Source organism: Dasypus novemcinctus, chromosome 4 (genome assembly GCF_030445035.2).
Source record: "Dasypus novemcinctus isolate mDasNov1 chromosome 4, mDasNov1.1.hap2, whole genome shotgun sequence".
Lineage (NCBI taxonomy): Eukaryota > Metazoa > Chordata > Mammalia > Cingulata > Dasypodidae > Dasypus > Dasypus novemcinctus.
Window position 1 is genome coordinate 72,321,966 of NC_080676.1, and position 20,418 is coordinate 72,342,383.

At 39.2% G+C, this 20,418-nt stretch overlaps 1 pseudogene; it reads left to right on the plus strand.

The window, feature by feature from the left end:
• Positions 1-1,273: 1,273 nt before the first annotated feature.
• LOC101427916 (UPF0462 protein C4orf33 pseudogene) lies at positions 1,274-19,321 on the plus strand (annotated as a pseudogene).
• Positions 19,322-20,418: the final 1,097 nt, after the last annotated feature.

The following is a 20,418-nucleotide window of genomic DNA, read 5'->3' on the forward strand; positions in this document are numbered from 1 at the left end:
GGTTCCCGGTGCCTCCTAAAAAGACAAGTGGACAGGAGTGCAAAAAATGAGGGGAAAACAATGAGGGAGGGGGATAAATAAATAAATCTTTTCTAAAAAATGAACCAGGTCCAAATTCTGGAGATGAAAGTACAATAGCAGATATAAAAAATTCACTAGAGTAATTTAATGGCAGATTTGAGAAGGCAGAGGAAACAATCAGCAAACTTGAAGATAAGGCCATTGAAATTAACCCATCTGAGGAAGAGAATTGAAAAATAGTGAAGAAAAATGAAATGACCCTAAGGGACGTCATGAAGTGTCCCAACATAGGTATCATGGGAGTCTCAGAAAGGGGAGAGTGTGAAAGGAGTGGGGGGGGGGAAATTGGAGAAAAATAACGGCCTAAACTTCCCAAATTTGATTATAGACATGAATCTACACATCCAAGAAGCTCAATGAACTCCAGGGAGAATAAACTCAAAGAGATCCCCATTAAGACATATTATACTCAAATTGTCAAAAAACAGAATCTTGGAAGCAGCAGGAGAGAAGTGACTCATGATATACAAGAGATGTTTAGTAAGATTAATAGCTAATTTCTATCAGAAACCATAGAAGCCAGAAGGCAGTAGTAAGACATATTTAGGGAAGAAGCTTTCACTCAACTGATAGAGCATCTGCCTACCATATGGGAGGTCCAGGGCTCAAACCCAGGGCCTCCTGACCCATGTGGTGAACTGGCTCATGTGCAGTGCTAATGCGTGCAAGGAGTGCCGTGCCACGCAGGCATGTCTTCCGTGTAGGGAAGCCCCACTTGCAATGAGTGTGCTCTGTAAGGAGAGCTGCCCCACTTGAAAAAAGCACAGGCTGCCCAGGCGTGGCACCACACACATGGAGAGCTGACGCAGCAAGATGATGCAACAAAAAGAGACACAGATTCCTGATGCTGCTGACAAGAATGCAAGTGGACACAGAAGAACACACAGAGAAGACTGGACACAGAGCAGACAATAGGCAGGGGCAGGGAAGGGGAGAGAAATAAAAAATTTTTTAATATTAAAAAAAAAGACATATTTAAAGTTCTGAAAGAAAAAAAACAGAAACAAGAATTCTATATCCAGGAGTTTCCAGGAAGATGGCAGACTAGAAAGACATGGTACTCTCTTCTCTCCTAGAAAAATAGTTAGAGGAAAGGTTGAAATGGCCTGGAATAAACTCTTCTAGGGTTTAGAGCACCAGGTGAAGGCTGGACACCACCCAGAAGAGAGAGGGATAAAGGAAATGAATCGCAATGGCAAAACTGTGAGTTAAAACCAGCAGCTGCTACTGCACCCGTCCTCCCCCGCACTAAAGATACTTTTGAATTCTCAGATCTCTGGCCCTCCTACAGAGGAAGGTAGCCTCAGGGACCCATTGCCCCAGGAAAGGGCAGAGAAATGGACACAGCCTAAGGCTGACTCAGATTTTGACCCACAAATCTGGTCTTCTGTGTCCCATGAGCCGTTCCAGGCCAGGTGGGGTGACACCATTGTTTGCATTGGGAGACACATCCAGAATAAAGAACTAAAGAGATCTGGGACTAAAGAGAACTGATCCTCTCTATCTCCCTCTCTATTAACAGGTACAGATTGTTGAGGATGCAGAGAGAAGTGGAATTATTTCCTACCCAAGGGCTGCCAGAGAAGGCTAGAGAACTGTCTCTGAGAATGGTTGAATTACAGGGCTCAACCTCCAGGCAGGAAGCTATATCACATTAATCTGGTCCAGTGTATGTTGCAGCTAAAACACACTGGCCAGGCATTGAACTGAGAGGGCTGCCAAATAATGCCATCTGCTGGCAGACCAAGGAAATGCACATGAGAAAATTAAAAGTAAATGAGAGGAGAACCAGCAAGATGGCAGAGGAGTAAGGAGCTCCTAGAGTCCACTTCTGCTACAGGGCAGTTAGTAAACACCCAGAGCTCTCTGGAGTTAGCTGAAGCACCTGTTTGGGGGCTCAAGGAAGCCAGAAGAGTATCCTGCCACATCCATGAAGGAATGGAAGGAGGAGAGTACCCATCTGCAGAGAAGACTCATAAGTAGAGTGCTCCATGCCATGGAGGTCGGTACCCATCCTCCATTGCAGGCACAAGTCACCTCAGGAGCTGTTCCGCCACAGCAATTAAAAGCTCCACTTCCCGAAAACGGGGGAGGAAGTGATGGTTGGGCACCAATTTCAGCTACTGATGAGTATATTCAGCAGGCAAAAGTATAATCCTGAGAACAGAAAAGTTTGAGCCTGTACAAGCCAGAAAGAGGCTGGTAGCCGCAATATTAACTCTGTGCCTGGCACAAGGGGAAGCAGGGCAGACTGAAAATCCCAGTGCTGGTGGGGACCAGCTTCTTTCCATTCAGGTTAGATTGCAACTCCAGCCTAGACACAAGCCCCACCTCCAGGAGGGAGGAAGCTGTGGGGAACTGTGCCAGCCTCTCTGGGAAATTACCAGCCAATCTGCAAAGACCAGTGATTATCCTTCTCCAGCAGCACGAGCCACCCTAGGAGCTATTCTGTGGCTGGAATTAGAAGCTCCATGTCCCAAAAACAGGGGAGGAGGAGATGGTTGGCTGCCGATTACAGCTACTGATTGGTAGACTTGGCTGGCTAAGGAATAACCCTGGGAACAGCTGGAGTGTGAATCAACCGAAGACAGAAAGAGGCCAGTGGCCGCCATTTTTACTCCATCCCCAGCATGAGGGGAAGCCAGGCTGACTGAAAATCTCAGTGAGGGTAGGACCAGTTTCTTTCACCTAGATTGGCCTGCAGCCCTAGCCTAGACATCAGCCCCACCTCTGGCAGGGAGGAGGCTGGAAGGCCCAGCACCAGCCTATCCAGGTAACTGCAGGTAATTTTGACTGGCATAGACTGAAAACCAGAAGTCTACGGGGGCAACTGCAGTCATCTTGGGTCTGCAATGCATAGATTGCTGCCCACATCTGCAGCTCCACCTCCACTGCAGGCACGGGAGAAAGGGGAATGAAGCTTCATCAGTCTCTCTGGGCAACTACAGTCTAGGCCTGCATGACTTAGATTATTCCACACAGCTGTGACTCTGTCCCTACCTCTGGCAAAGGAGAAAGTTGGAAGAAGCATTATTGGTCCCTGGTGCAATGAGGGCAGCTTGAGCCTCCACAGCTTACAGCACCAACTACATGCTTGAATCCTTCTGCACAACCAAGGGAGGAAGGATAAGAAGCCCTAAACTAAAGAGAAAAACTGCACCCAGAAAAAATACTCTAATAAGCCAGATGCGAAGACACCAATAAAAAATTACAATTCCCACCAAGAAACAGAAAGCTATGGCCCAGTTAAAGGAACAAGATATGCTTAGAGATGACATAAAGGAGTTGAGACAACTAACCATAGATGTTCAAACAAATCTCTTTAATGAATTCAATGGGATGGCTAAAGAGATTAAGGATAATAATAATATATTGGGGGAAGTGGTCTTGGCCCAATGAATAGAGCATCTGCCTACCACATGGGAGGTCTGCGGTTCAAACCCTGGGCCTCCTTGACCCATGTGGAGCTGGCCCATGTGCAATGCTGATGTGCGCAAGAAGTGCCGTGCCACACAGGGGTGTCCCCCACATAGGGGAGCCCCATGGACAAGGAGTGCACTCCGTAAGGAGAGCCGCCCAGGATGAAAGAAAGTGCAGCCTGCCCAAGAATGGCACCACACACACAGAGAGCTGACACAACAAGATGATGCAACAAAAAGAAACACAGATTCCCAGTGCTGCTGATAAGGATAGAAGCAGTCACAGAAGAACATACAGCGAATAGATACAGAGAGTAGACAATGGGGGGGAGGGGGGCAGGAAAGGGGAGAAAAATTAATAAAAAATAAATCTTTTAAAAAAGAGAATACATTGGATGAGCAGAAAGAAAAATGTGAAAGCATACATAGAAAAACAGCAGATCTTATGGGAATGAAAGGTGCAATCAATGAAATTTTAAAAACATTGGAATCATAATAGCAGATTTGAGGAGGTAGAAGAAAGGATTGGTGAGCTGAAGAAATGGCCTCTGAAAGTGAACACAGAAAAGAATGAAAAAAATTGAACAAGTTCTCAGGGAACTAAATGACAGCAAAAGGCATGCAAACATATGTTTCATGGGTGCCCCAGAAGGAGAAGAGAAAGGAAAAGGGGCAGGAGGAAATTTCCCAACCCTATTGCAGGACAGAGATATCCATGTCCAAGAAGCACAACATACTCTCATCCAAAAAATTTTGAATAGACCAACTCCAAGACACATACTTATCAGAATGTCAAATGCCAAAGACAAAGAGAGAATGCTGCATTCAGTTCACAATAGGTTGGCTTGAAGGGAAGGCAACACAGAAATAAAGGTAGAGACACAAGAGGGGAGACAACCTGGGACCAGGGGACTCACAGCTTCTGAAATTGAGAGCCTCACCCCTAGTTTTCCCATAGCATTTATTGGGAAACTACCAAGCAGCTGTTTGCTATCTGAACTGCAACATCATTTACAATAACAGGAAACAACTGCAACATCTAACAACTGCAACATTTAACAGGTGTAACATTTACAATAACAAACAGGTAAGCCAGAGAATTCTGAGAGCAGCAAGAAGAAAGCAAAGCATAATATATAAGGGATATCCAATAAGCCATGGAGGAAGGAAGACAGTTGTCTGATATATTTGATACTACAAGAAAAAACTTCCAGCCAAGAATCTTATATCCAGTAAGACTCTCTTTCAAAAATGAGAGCAAGATTAAAATATTCACAGATAAACAGAAACAGAGAATTTCTAAGCAAGAGACCAGATTTTCAGGAAATACCAAAGGGTGTGCTAGAGCCTGAAAAGAAAAGACAGGGGAGAGAGGCCTGGAAGAGAGTCTAGATATGATGATTATATCAATAAAAGTAACTAAAAGTGTCAAAAGAGTAATGAAAATAAAATATGACAGATAAAACTCAAATAGTCAGGAATAAACTTAACCAATAATGTAAAGCACTCTATTCAGAAAACTGCAACTCAATGTTAAAAGAAATCAAAAAAGCCCTAAATAATTGGAAGAACATTCCATGCTCTTGGATTGGAAGACTAAATATCATTAAGATGTCAATTCTACTCAAATTGATATACAGATATAATGCAATCCCGATAAAAATTCCACCAGTATTAAAGAAAAAATTGAAAATGCGATCATCAAATTTATTTGAAAGGGTAAGGGGTCTTGAATAACTGGAAACATCATAAAAAGGAAAAGTGAACCCTCATCTCCAGACTTTAAATCATATTACCTAGCTATAGTGGTAAAAACAGCATGATACTGGCCTAAAGAAGGACACAATAGACCAATGAAACAAAATTTACGGTTCAGAAACAGACCCTCACATGTATGGTCAAGTGATTTTTGACTAGCCTGTCAGACTCACACAGCTCAGACAGAACAGTCCATTCAACAAATGGTGCTGAAAGAATTGGATATTCATAGTTGAAAGAAGGAAAGAGGACCCTTATCTTACACCTTATCCAAAAAATTAACTCAAAATGGATCAAAAACCTAAAAATAAAAGTAAGAACCATATCGGTGGATTCTTAAAGGAGATAAGAGGGGAAGCAGAACTGGCCCAGTGGTTAGGGCGTCCATCTATCACATGGGAGGTCTGTGGCTCAAACCCTGGGCCTCCTTGACCCGTGTGGAGCTGGCTCATGGGCAGTGCTGATGCACACAAGGAGTGCCATGCCACATAGAGGTGTCCCCGTGCAGGGGAGCCCCACGCACAAGGAGTGCACAAGGAGAGCCACGCAGCACAAAAGAAAGCCAGGAATGGTGCCACGCACACGGTGAACTGACACAACAAGATGACGCACCAAAAAGAAACACAGTTTCCCGTGCCACTGACAACTACAGAAGCAGACAAAGAAGAACATGCAGCAAATAGACACAGAGAACAGACAACTGGGATGGGGGAGAAGGGAAGAGAAATAAATAAACAAACAAACAAACAAACAAATAAATAAATAAAAGAAAATGAATCGTTTGTGGGACAGTGGAACATGTTTATGACATTCACCTAAAAACTAAGAAAAAGGGAAAAGATTTAAATAAATAAATAAATAAAATGAAGAAGATAAGAGGAGGACTGAGTGGACTACTGATGTTTAATGTATACAGAAGTTTTAATTAGCTTTACTGTGAAAGTGTGGAAATGTATAAAGTGGATGGTAACACACAGTGAGTAACAGGTAGTTTATAAATGGGGATGTGACTGAAAATGGGAGTCTAGGTATGTAAATGCCAATTGACAGAATGTTAGGGAATAATCTAGGAACTGAATAGCACAATAAACCAAGATGAGAATTGTGGTTGATGGTACAGATGCAAGAGTATCCTTTGTGAGCTAGAGCAAATGTATATCACTACTGCAGGGTGTTGGAAATGTTTAGAAGCATGGGAAAAATACAGCTGGAGTGACCTATGGACTGTGGTTAGCAGTAATTATATAATATTCTTGTATTTAGCAAAAGATATACTGTGTTGGTAATGATGCAGTATGGAAAATGTGAGTCAAATGTACATTATGGGCATGGTAACAATCAGATGATAGTATCTTATCTGTAGTAAATGTTCCACCACAGAGTGGTGCATTGATGGAGGGGTGTTGTTTGGGAATTCTGCACATGTGCATGATTGTTTTATAAGTTTACAACTTCTGTCATAAAGAATACATTTTAAAATAATAATAATAGGATAGGTTGGGGGAAAAACACACCAAATGTAAGATAAGGACTATGACTAGTAGTAAGATGTTGACACTATTCTTTCATAATTCATAACAAATTTCTCACGACAATGCAAGGTGTTGGTGGAGGGTTGATGTATGGGGCCCTTGTATGATGTTATGCATATTTGCTTTCTAAGTTCACAACTTTTACTATACATTTAATTGTTTATATATGTTCATATATAAATGATATAAAGATAATAATAATAGGGTTGGTTGGGGGAAAATACTTTGGTTAGTAGTAATATTTTGACAATGCTCTTTAATCATTAGTTAAAAAGGTTTAACAACAATGCAAGTTATTGGTGGTAGGGTGAGTTATGAGAGTCCTGTATGATATCATATATTTTTGTTTTGTAATTTCACAACTATTATTATACACTTAGTGTTTGTGTATGTTTATGTATGAGTGCTATACTTCAATAAATTAATTTTTTAAAAAAGTAAATAAGAGAGGCTTGTTCTGACCTTTACAGCCTCCCTCCCCAAGGCCCTAGGAAGCAAGTCTGCAACCCATTACTGGGTCCAGAGCCCAGTTTTGAGAAACCAACAGCGACCTAACAATCTAGGTTGAACCAAGGATTACAGAGCAGCAGTAACATGCAGCTCCTGCCACTAAATCCCTATGAAAGAGAGAGAAATTGAGCACCTGAGTAAACTACTATCCTAATCAGACACCTAGACAGCAGCAAAAACTTACAAGCCATATTTAGAAAATGGAAGACATGGCCCAAGAAATGGAATATGTCAAAAACCCAGAAGAAACATAAGATTTGAGACAACTAATTAATGAGATGCAAACAAATTTCTGAAATAAAATTAATGAGTTGAAAGACACTATGGCTTAAGAGTTAAATGACATCAAGAAGACGTTAAGTGAGCACAAAGAAGAATTTGAAATCCCGCAAAAAAGTAACAGAGCTTATGAGAATGAAAGACATAATAGGAAAGATAAAAAACATATTAGAGGCATAGAACAGCACTCAAAATGATAGAAGAAAGAATAAGTGATACCAAAGACAGACCAGCTGAAATTGAAGAAAGAAAAGAATGGAAAAATTGAGCAGGGGCTTTGGGAGATGAAAAACTACATGAAACACACATCATACATGTCATTGGAGTTCCAGAAAGAAGAGAAAAGAAAAGGGGTAGAAAGAGTATTTGAGGGAATAATAGCTAAATATTTCCAAATTCTAACAAAAGAAATGGACTTAAATGTCCAAGAAGTACAGTTTACCCCAATAAGAATAAATCTGAATAGACCTACTCCAAGAAACATATTACTCAGAATAACAAATGTCAAAGATAAAGAGAGAATTCTGAGAACAGAAAAGGACAAGCAAGCCATCACAAACAAGTGACGTCCAGTAAGACTTAGTGCAGATTTCTCATCAGAAGGCATGGAGGTAAGAAGACAGTGGTATGATATAATTAGGACACTGAAAGAGAAAAACTGCCAGTCAAGAAGTCTTTATCCAGCAAAATTGCCCTTCAAATATGAAGGTGAGTATAAAATATTCACAAACAAACAGAAACTAAAAGAATTCATTAAAAAGAATCCACCTTTGCAGGAAATATTTAAGGGATATTTAATTTTTAAGAATTAAATATTCTTTTTAATATAAAAGAAAAAGACAGGAGAGAGAAGCTTGGAGGAGAGTATAGAAGAAAGAATTGCAGAAAGGATAATAAAAAGAGTAAAAAGACAGATGAAAATATATGACGTATGAAAACCAAAGAATAAGATGGTGGAAGTAAATATTGCATTTACAGTAATATAATTGAATGTGAATGTATTAAACTCCCCAATGAAAAGATATAGGCTGACAGATCAGATTAAAAAAAAAAAGTATGCTGCTTATAAGAGACTCAACTTAGACCCAGGGATACAAACCAGCTTAAAGTGAAAGGTTCGGGGAAAAAATGTTCCATGCAAATGGTAACCAAAAAAGAGCAGGGGTAGCTATACTAATATCATACAAAACAGACTTTATTTATTTATGTATTTATTTACTTATAGACAAAACAGACTTTAAGTGCAAAGAAATCATAAAAGATACAGAAGGCCATTATATATTAATAAACAAGATAATCCACAAGAAGATATAACAGTCATAAATATCTATGCAACTAACCAGGGTGCCACAAAATACATGACACAAACTCTGGCAAAACTGAAGGGAGAAATAGAGATCTCTATAACAATTGTTGGAGACTTCAACACCCCACTCACATCATTAGATAGAACGACTAGACAGAAGATCAACAAGGAAGCAGAGAACTTCAACAATATGATAAATAAGTTAGACCTAACAGATATACAGAATATTGCATCCAATCTCAGTGGGTTATACATTCTTCTCAAGTACTCATGAATCTTTCTCCAGGATAGACCACATGTTAGGGCACAATGCAGCTCTCAATAAATACAAAAAGATTGAGATTATACAAAGCACCTTCTCAGATGATTATGGAATGAAACTGAAAGTCAATAATAGACCGGAAAGAGGTACATTTTCACACATGTGGAGATTAAACAACACACTCCTAAATAATCAATGGGTCAAAGAAGAAATTGCAACTGAAGTCAGTAAATACATTGAGACAAATTAAAAGGAGATGGGAAGCAGATGTGGCTCAACTGATAGAGCATCCGCCTACAATATAGGGGGTCCAGGGTTCAAACCCAAAGCCTCCTGACCCATGTGGTGAGCTGGCCCATGCACAGTGCTGCTGCACACAAGGAGGGTCATGCCACGCAGGGGTGTCCCCCACATAGAGGAGCCCCATGTGCAAGGACTGCGCCCAGCAAGGAGAGATGCTCCACGTGAAAAAAAAAAAGCATAGCCTGCCCAGGAGTGGGGCTGCACACACGGAGGGCTGACGCAGCAAGATAATACAGCAAAAAAGAGACACAGATTCCCTGTGCCATTGAAAGAATGCAAGTGGACACAGAAGAACACACAGTTAATTGTCAGAGAGCAGACAATGGGGGAGGGCAGGGAGGAAGGGGAGAAATAAATTATAAATAAATAAATATTTAATTAAAAAATTAAAAGGACACAATTTATCAAAACTTATGGGATACAGAAAAGGCAGTCTTAAGAGGGAAATTTATACCCCTAAATGCCTATATTAAAAAAGAAGAAAGAGCTAAACTCAAAGATCTAAACAACTGGAGAAACTAGAAAAAGAACAGCAAACCATTCCCAAAGCAAGCAAAAGGAAAGAAATAATAAAGATTAGAGCAGAAATAAATGAAATTGAGAACAACAACAACAAAAAAAAAAAATAGAGAAAATCCACAAAACCCAAAAGCTGGTTTTTTGAGATCAATAAAATCGGCAAACCCCCAGCTAGACTAACAAAGAAAAAAAAGAAAGAAGATGCAAATAAATACAATAAAAAATGAAAGGGGAGAAGTCAAGAAATAAATAAAAAGGATCACAATAGGATATTATGAGAAACCGTATGCCATCAAACTAGACAACCTAGATGAAATGGACAAATTCCTAGAAATGCACAAACTACACTGATCTACAAGAAATACAAAAACCTAGCAAATCAATTAAATTTAAAGAGATTGACTCTGTCATCAAAAATCTCCTAACAAAGAAAAGTCCAGACTTCACAAGTGAATTCTACCAAGCATTTCAAAAAGAATAACACCAATCCTGTTTAAACTCTTCTAAAAAATTGAAGAGGAGGGAAAATTACCTAACACATTTTGTGAAGCCAACATCACTCTAATATCAAAAACAGATAAAGACTCTACAAGAAAAGAAAATTACAGACCAATCTCTCTAATGAACAAAATATTTGCAAATGGAATCCAACAGCATATCAAAAGTGGGATTTATTCCTGGTATGCAAGGCTGGTTCAACATAAGAAAATCAATCAACATAATATACCACATTAACAAACTGAAAGAAAAATACAACACGATCATCTCAATTGATGCAGAAAAGGCTTTTGACAAAATCCAGCATCGTTTCTTGATAAATAAAACACCTTGAAAGTTAGGAATAGAAGGAAAATTCCTCAATATGATGAAAATTGTGCATGTAAAACCCACAGCAACATCATACTCAATGTGGAAAGGTTGAATGCTTTCCCTCAAAGATCAGGAACAAGACAAGGATGCCCACTGTCACCATGGCTATTCGACATTGTACTAGAAGTTCTAACTAGAACAATTAGACAAGCAAAAAAATTAAAGACATCCAAATAGGAAAAGAGAAAGTAAAACTCTCACTATTTGCAGATGACATAGTCCTATAATTAGAAAATTCTGAAATGTCTATAGCAAAGCTACTTGAGCTAATAAATGAGTTCGGCAGAGTGGCAGGATACAAGATCAACATGCAAAAACCAGTAAAGCTTCTGTAAGCTAATATTGAACAATCTGAGGAAATCAGGGGGAAATTGCATTCCATTTACGACAGCAACAAAAAGACTCAAATACCTAGCAATCAATTTAACCAAAGAGAGGGAAGCGGATTTGGCTCAGTGGTTAGGGCATCCATCTACCTCATGGGAGGTCTGTGGTTCAAACCCCAGGCCTCCTTGACCCGTGTGGAGCTGGCCCATGCGCAGTGCTGATGCGCGCAAGGAGTGCCCTGCCACGCAGGGGTATCCCCATGTAGGGGAGCCCCACACGCAAGGAGTGCATCCCGTAAGGAGAGCCACCCAGCACGAAAGAAAGTGCAGCCTAAGAATGGTGCCGCACACACAGAGAGCTGACATCAACAAGATGATGGAACAAAAAGAAACACAGGGGAAGCAGACTTGGCCCAGTGGTTAGGGCGTCCGTCTACCACATGGGAGGTCCGAGGTTCAAACCCCAGGCCTCCTTGACCCGTGTGGAGCTGGCCCATGCGCAGCACTGATGCGCTCAAGGAGCGCCCTGCCATGGAAGGGTGCCCCCCACATAGGGGAGCCCCCCGTAAGGAGAGCCGCCCAGCGCAAAAGAAAGTGCAGCCTGCTCAGGAATGGTGCCACACACACGGAGAGCTGACTCAACAAGGTGATGCAACAAAAAGAAACACAGATTCCTGTGCTGCTGACAACAACAGAAGCGGACAAAGAAGACGCAGCAAACAGACACAGAGAGCAGACAACCGGGGTGGGGGGAAAGGGGAGAGAAATAAATAAAAATAAATAAATCTTTGAAAAAAAAAAAAGAGACACAGAGGAGAGAAAATAAGAAGATGTCACAGAACGGGGTGTTGAGGTGGTGCAAGAGAGTAATCTTCTCTCTCCCATTCCAGAAGTTCCCAGGATCAGGTCCAGGAGCTGCCTAGTGAGAATACAAGCAGACACAGAAGAACACACAGAGAATGGACACAGAGAGCAGACAACAGGGGGAGTGGTTGGGGAGAAATAAAATCAATCTTTAAATAATAAAAAATAAAACCTTTGTGTATCAAAAGAGTAAAAAGACAACCCACAGAATGGGAGAAAACTTTCAGAAGTCATATATCTGGTAAGGGTCTAATATCCAGACTATATAAGATTCTCTCTTACACACACACACACACACACACACAAATCCCACAACTCAACCAATATCTTGAATAGATATTTCTTCAAAGAAGATAAACAGTCAATATGTGCCTGATAATATGTTCAATTCATTAGTCATTAAGGAAATGCAAATCAAAACCACAATGAGATTCCACTTCATATTCATGTGGGTGGCTATTTTTTTTTTTTTTAAAGAAAAACAGTAAATAACAAGTGTTTGCAAGAATTTGGAGAAATTGGAACTCTCATGCATTGCTGGTGGGAATGTAGAATGATGTGACTGCTGTGGAAAACAAGTTGGTGGTTCCTCAATAAATTAAACAGAGAAGTACCAGATGATCCAGCAATTCCACTCTTAGGTACATACCCAAAAGGGTTTAAAACAAGGACACACACAGATACTTGTACACTAGTGTTCACGGCAGCATATTTACAATAGCCAAAAGGTGAAAAGAACCCAAGTATCTATCAACAAATGAATGGATAAACAAAATGTGTTATATACATACAATGATATATTATTCAGTCATAAAAGGAAATGAAGGTCTGATACATGGTAAAACATGAATGAACCTTGAGAACATTATTCTAAGTGAAATAACTCAGCTACAAAGGGACAAATAATGTATGATTCCACTTACATGAAATATCTAGAAAAGGTAAATTCATAGAGACAGAAAGCAGATAAAAAATTATTAGAGGTTAAGGTAGGGTATAATGGGAGTTAAAGATGAATGGGTATAGAGTTCCTGTTTGGGGTTCTGGAAATAGATAGTGGTGATGGTTTCAAAAAATTGTGAATGTAGTTTAAGTGTACACTTAAAAATCTTTAAAATGAAAAATTTTGTTATGTATATTTTACAACAATAAAAATATTTTAATAAAGTCTAAAGCAAATCTTATTTTTTTAATAATAGCTCCATTGAGGTATGATTCACATGCCATAAAATGCGCCCTTTTAAGGTGTACAATTTAGAAGCTTTTAGTAAATTTACAGAAATGTGCCCCCATCACCAAATTCAATTTTAGAAAAATTTCTTCCACTGAAATGTAACTCTATACTCATTCACAATCATTCCTGTTCCCTCACCCTCACCTCCACCCTAGGTAACCACTAATTTAGTTTCTGATTCTGTGGATTTGCCTAATCTGGACCTCTGATATAAATGGAATCATATAATTTGTGGCCTTTTGTGACTGGCTTCTTTCAGTTCATGTTGTAGCTTATATCAAATCTTCATTCCTTTTTATTGATGAATAATATCACATTTTCTTCATCTATTCATCAGTCAGTGGACATTTGGGTTGTTTCTCCTTGTCATAACTACCAAAATATTTTGTGTGCTGCCTTACAGCCATCTTACTTTGGCTAAGCCCCCTACCTCAACACACTGACCTCTGACCTGGTTAACAAGCAGCTTTCCAGGGCAAATCTCCCCCAGGGCCCAAATTTGCATCAGCGATCACCAACCATACCACCCACACATCTCACCCAGAACCCACAGCGGGTTGGAAATGATAAGCCCTCAGACTTCCAATCCCTTTCCCTTTATGTGCATGTTTGCTTTAAACTAACCAATCTTGGACTCCCACATTCCCAGTAGATTTAGGGAAATCTACCAAACTCCACCCCTGGACCACAATAAAGGCACAAGCCCTTGGGTCCCTCTCGCTCTGCTCCTGCACTCCCTGCCAGCTGGTTGAGCCATCCAGGCTGATTACACTTCCCGTCAACCCCTCGAGGCACCCCCGTCCTTCTGGAACAGCAGTTCTTAACCAGGTGCCCAGGGTCCATGGAAAGATTTCAGGGGTCTGTGAGCTTGAATGGAAAAAAAATCAACTTATCTTTATTTTCTCTGACCTCTAACTGAAATCTAGCATTTCCTTACTTACGAATGCATGCAATAAATAAATTACAGTAGTATTCATTTCACCTGCCTGGCAAACGGGTCTATGGAACAAAAAAGATTACGAATCCCTGCTCTGGGACCTGTGAGTAAGAATCTTTTCTTATGCCTTACGGCCTTGGTTTCCCAGGTCTCCATCTGCAACCAAATTTAAAATTCAACCTAACTAACTTTTTAAAACTATTACAATTAAAACTTCTATGAACATTCACATACAAGTTTTCTGTGGATAAAATTTTCAGTTCTCTTGTGTATATACCTAGGAATGGAATTGCTGTGTCAAATGGTAACTCTATACTTAACGTTTTAAAGACGTTGTTTTCCAAAGTGACTGGACCATTTTACATTTCCAACAGCAATTTATGAGGGTTCCAATTTCTCCATAGTTAAGCCAACACTTACTATTGCCTGTCTTTTTTATTTTAGCCATTCTTGCAGATGTTAAGTTGTATCTCATGGTTTGGAATTGTATTTCTCTCATAACTACTGAAGCCAAGCATCCTTTCATGTACTTACTGACCATTTGTATATCTTCCTTGGGGAAATGTTTATTCAAGAGCTTTGCCTGTATTTTCAACTTAATTTTTTTAAAATTAGATAAGTTGTGAATTTACAAAATAATCATGCATACCATACAGGATTCCCATAGATTGCCCTACCACCAGCACCTTACATTGTTGTGACGCATTTGTTATAAATGATGAAAGAACATCATCGTAATATTGCTGTCTATAGTACATAGCTTATATTTGTGTATTTTCCCCCACAAACCATTTTATTATTAAACGATGTAGCAGTATTAGGATTTTGTTGTAGTTCATGAGAGAACATTCTCACATCTGTACTGTTGACCACTGTCCATGATCCACCATGTGGTTCACTGTGTTACACAATCTCCTGATTTGTACAACTTCTACCCGCTTTTAAATTGGGATATTTGTCTTTTTCTTATTGAGTTGTAAGTGTTCTTCAACTATTATAGATTCAAATCCTTTATTGAATATATAATTAGCAAATATTTTCTCCTATTCTGTGGGTGTCTTTTTACATTCTTGAAATTATTGTTTATAGTATAGGAGTTAATTTTTATATAATCCAAATTATCTATTTTTTTTCCCTCTTGCTTTTGGTTTCATATCTAAGAAACGATTGCCTAACCCAAGGTCATTAACATTTATGCCTATGATTTCTTCTAAGAGTTTTGTAATTTTACCTCTTACATTTACACCTATAATCCTGGTTTACAGTTTTGTTTCTTTCAAGATTTGGAATATTATCATCCCAGTGCCTTCTGGCCACCATGGTTTCTGACAACAAATAGCTGTTTCTCTTATTGAGGCTTCCTTGTATTGTGATAACTCACTTGTCTCTTATTGCTTGCAAAATTCTCTCTTTGTCTTTTGATATTGTGATTATGATGTGTTTAGGTGTGCAACTCTTCGAGTTTATGCTACATGGATTTCATTGAATTTCTTAGATGTGTAGTTTAATTTTTTCATCAAGTTAAGGAATTTATCAGCCATTATTTGTTTAGATGTTCTTTCTGCCCCTTTCGCATCTCTCCTTCTGGTGTTTCCATTATGTGTATGTTAGTACCCTTGATGGTGTCCCACAGGTCTCTGAGGTGCAGTACATCTTTCTTCATTCCTTCTTCTCTCTGTTCCTCAGACTGGATAATCTCAATTGATTTATCTTCAAGTTCATTGATTCCTTCCTCTGCCTGCTCAAATCTGCTATGAATCCCCTCTCATAAAATTTTCATTTTAGTTATTGTACTTTTGAATGCCAAAAATTCTATTTGCTTCCTTTTTATAATTTCTATCTCTTTATTGATATTTTCTATTTGGTGAGACATTACTGTCATATTTTTCTTTAGTTCTCTGATATGGTTTCCTTTAGCTCTTTGAATATATTTGAAACAACTGATTTCTAGTTATGTCCAATGTCTAGTAAGTCCAACGTCTGGGCTTCCTCAAGGACATTTTGTATCAATTGCTTCATTCTGGTGTATGAAACATATTTTCTTGTTTCTTTGCATGTCTCATATATTTTGTTGAAAGTTGAACATTTAAAATAATATAATGTGGCAACTCTGGAATTTATATTTTACCTCCTTTCCAAAGTTTGTTGCTCCTGTTTGTTGTAATTGCTATTTGTTTAGTGGCTTTTCCAAACTAACTCTGTAAAGTCTGTATTCTTTTTCATATGTGGCCATTGAAGTCTCTGCTCAGATAGCTTAAAGGTCAGTTAATTTTTAGACAGAGATTTCCTTAAATATTCTGGAACCAATAAGTCTTTGCCAAAGAACTGATTTCAACACTCAACTAGGCAGTTCACAACTTTATCTTAATCTTCACTTCCTGCTTGTACAGACCCTTAAGGTCAAGCAGAGGTGAAAGCTTAAGGCTTTCTCAGGTCTTGCCTGATCATGTGCACAGCTGCAAACAGCCCTAGGCATATACTTAGCCTTCTAGAGTCCCAGGAACATGTAAGAGCTTCAAAAAGATTATAGAGCTTTAATTTTCCAGCTTTTTCTTTTAAGCTTTTTGAGTAGTTTGCTTTGTTTCTTTCAGAATTTATCCACTGCCTCACGGAGCTTTGAAATTAATCACTTGCCTGTAATTGTTTTCAACAATTGCCCCCCAGGGAAAAGGCTTTCAGCACAGAGGAAGCTCTGTGAATCAGGTCAAATACAGACAGCCTTGCAAGTGAAGTCTTCCAAGGAACATCACACAGGTCAAATAATGACAGTTCTCTGGAAACAAGGTTTTGAAAGAGTTCCAGCCCTGATTTGCTCCCTCCATTGGATGCCAAGAATGCAGACTCTATTTTTCAAGGCTACCACAGAGCTAGGAGGATGGACTAGGGTAAGTTAAAACACCACAAAGCTCACTATTCTGAATGGATTCAGTCATTTCTTTTAACATAAATTTTGCCAACTTGCTGCAAGCCTTTGATTAATTCCTCAAGCATGGAAAACATTGAATTGGGCCATGTTTGCCAAGTTTCTCATTGTTTTCATGGAGAAGAGAATATTCAGAGGTCCTTACTCCATAATTTGCTCTGACATCACCTGTGTACTGCCTTTTGAAAGTGTGTTACAGTTTTATTCCCAAAGGAATAAAAACTGAAGCACAATCTTCAGATAAATTTGCACGGTGGGATCAACATGGAGGACTCCTGGTTGATCTATCTATCTTTTTTTAATGAAATTTTAAAAAAGATTTATTTATTTATTTCTCTCCCCTCCCCCCCCCAACCCCAGTTGTCTATTCTCCGTGTCTATTTGCTGCGTGTTCTTCTTTGTCTGCCTCAGTTGTTGTCAGTGGCATGGGAATCTGTGTTTCTTTTTGTTGCATCATCTTGTAGTGTCAGCTCTCTGTGTGCCCCTGTGTGGCACGGTACTCCTTGGGCGCATCAGCACTGTGCGTAGGCCAGCTCCACACGGGTCAAGGAGGTCCGGGGTTTGAACCATGGACCTCCCATGTGGTGGACGGACACCCTAACCACTGGGCGAAGTTTGCTTCTCTATCTATCTATCTATCTATCTATCTATCTATCTATCTATCTATCTATCTATCTATCTAATCTATCCATCTCTATCATTTATCATCGCCTATCTATCTATCTACATTCTAACATGCAGGACTGAAATAAACCTGTTCTATGCTGATGTGAAACTCACTGCAAACTCCTCACATGGCAGCATGGATTTATCTTGGGAGAAATGATGATCAAGGTATTTATCAATACTTTCCAGAAGGGCTGCTTCTCTCAATCATTCTGAAGCGGATTTTTTCTTACAAATTTTACCTGAAAGCCTCTTCCAGCTGCCACCCTCTCTCAACTAAATTGGGCAGTCAGGATTTTGGTCTTATTCTGGCACCTTACCATGCTAAGCCCTTACAACAAACAAAATAAGACAGACACCAGAATCTATTTCTTCTTCTTGGCAGCTCATGAGACTCCTACCATCCACCTCCTCAACTCAAGGGCCATGTTGCCTCTTTCTCAGCTTTCACTTCACCTTTGCCAAGGTGAGTCTTCTTGACCCAATGGGAGTGGATGGCCTGCAGGTTGTTCAACAGAGGGCAAAAAAACAACTTCAATTCATACCTCTTGTTACAGATATTCCCTGTGCTTTTCAGGGATACAGGTCCTTCTCTCCCAAAGGTCATTCTCAAGGCCTTAATGAACAGAGTTTCTTCTGAGCCTCCTTGGGAGACATAATTAGACTGAGAAAGTTGTGTATAAATCCACTCCAAGATTTCTATCTCTCTAAGCCTTTGCATTCCTTCCTTCATATCATGCCAGTGAAGCTATGGCTGTCTCAGCCTTATCAAATATAGGCTACCACTGAATCCAAGTTTTAGCAAACTGGCTAAGTAGGCTGTTAAAATTACTTGAGATAAGACATTAATTCTGGAATTTCTGAAAAGTGTATCCCTGAGTGACCTTGGCACAAGGGAGGCAGCAAGTCTTGGACTGAGAAGTACTTCCTGAGTCTTCAGATGGATTTTTAAAATTGAACACACTTGGGGTGGTTTTCCAACAAATCATGAGCCAATGTTTGTCAGGCTGAATCCAGGGTGATAGAGGAAGTAAGTGCTCTGTTTTTCAATGAACCTCCAGCCCCACTTGGAGAACCAGGAAGACCTTTCAATGAGCTGTAGGATTATGGATTTGTAGAAGCATTTTTCTTGAATGACATAACTGAGCCATATTTAGAAGTTGAACTTTGTCCCCATGGTCAACATTTGGTGCTTTTAATCTCTGAAAGAAGAAATGTGTGGAAACAAGAACTCTCTGTAACATTCAAAGTGTCCAGAGGAGAGACAAAATGGGAAGGCAAAGTATACCTTCCTTGGCATTGTTTTCCAGCAAATGTGGCAAAATTCAAATTATTTGCAATGCATGGATCAAAAGATAAAAGAAGTTATGTAGCTCTTTACACTGTACTTCAGCATGAACTGCAACAAGGACAAAAACCTGGATTTCTATTGTCTGGAATACTTCAGGCCTTTCGATTTTAACACACCTCTTGGAGAAAAATAGAAACAGCCAGAATCAGATCTGTGGCTAACAGAGAAACCTGATATATAGGAGGATAATAGAGAACCTATTATTCCTTCTCTATGGTCTTTTTTTTTTAAGTCTTTTTTTGTCTTTATTTTTTTAATGTTACATTAAAAAAATATGTGATCTTTTAAAGTAAGCCAAGAGTATCAATCTCTTTCAAGACACCATGTATATATTTCAATGACAAATCTTTTCAGAGATGTCCCTAAAAATACAGTATCTCTGTGGCAAATGAGGTATAAATTAACAAGAAATGAAAAGTTTAGAGGTGATTTTATCTGAAAGTTGAAATGTTTCTTAGAATCACTTAGCATAGGAGCCATCATATCAATGTGTTCTACCTTCTGCTTTAAATCACCATCACCCCAAATATCCCTGACTCTGTTAACCAAGTCATTATTTTTCTTCCCACTTCCCTAACCCCAGTCACCTGAGATTGTAACATGTTATTTATTCGTTTTTAACTCCTGCAGTATACAATAGTTATTTATTAGGAATTTTCTGTCCATTCTTGAAATCAGTAGAAAGCAGTGACCTATTTCTGTTGAATGGGAGATCTATATCTGTTCAGATTTCATTTAGATTCATGAGTTATTTATCCAACTGTTTTTCATATCTTGTGACTATTTTTACTCCATAGAAGGAAATAGAATAAAGTAGCCTTGAATTCAGGCAATGGACTCTGCTTTCATTTATGAATAAATGAAAAAATTTTAATGCCATGAAAAAATGTCAAAATTGTCTTCATTTTCTTTTGTAAACATCAAATATTCCTGGTCTAGAATTTTCTAATTTTGTATTATAACATTTCAGAGCTTGAAGCAATATTGTAGGTCACCTATGAGCTTCTCCACCAAATCTGGTCCTTCTACATAATTCTTAACTCAGAGATTGGCAGTCTTGTACAAGATGAAGCTTTATTGCTTTTAATAGGAAAATCTTGTTGCCTGCCCAACTTCTCTTCTCTTTACTATCAGAATTCAGTTTTTTAGCAGTTTGCTCCAAACTACATTTTCCAAAATTCCTTTGAAAATAGAAATTATCCTATCATAAAGTTAAGCACATGGGAGCCGATGCAGCTCAGTGGTGGAGCACCAACCTCCCATATATGAGGTCCCGGG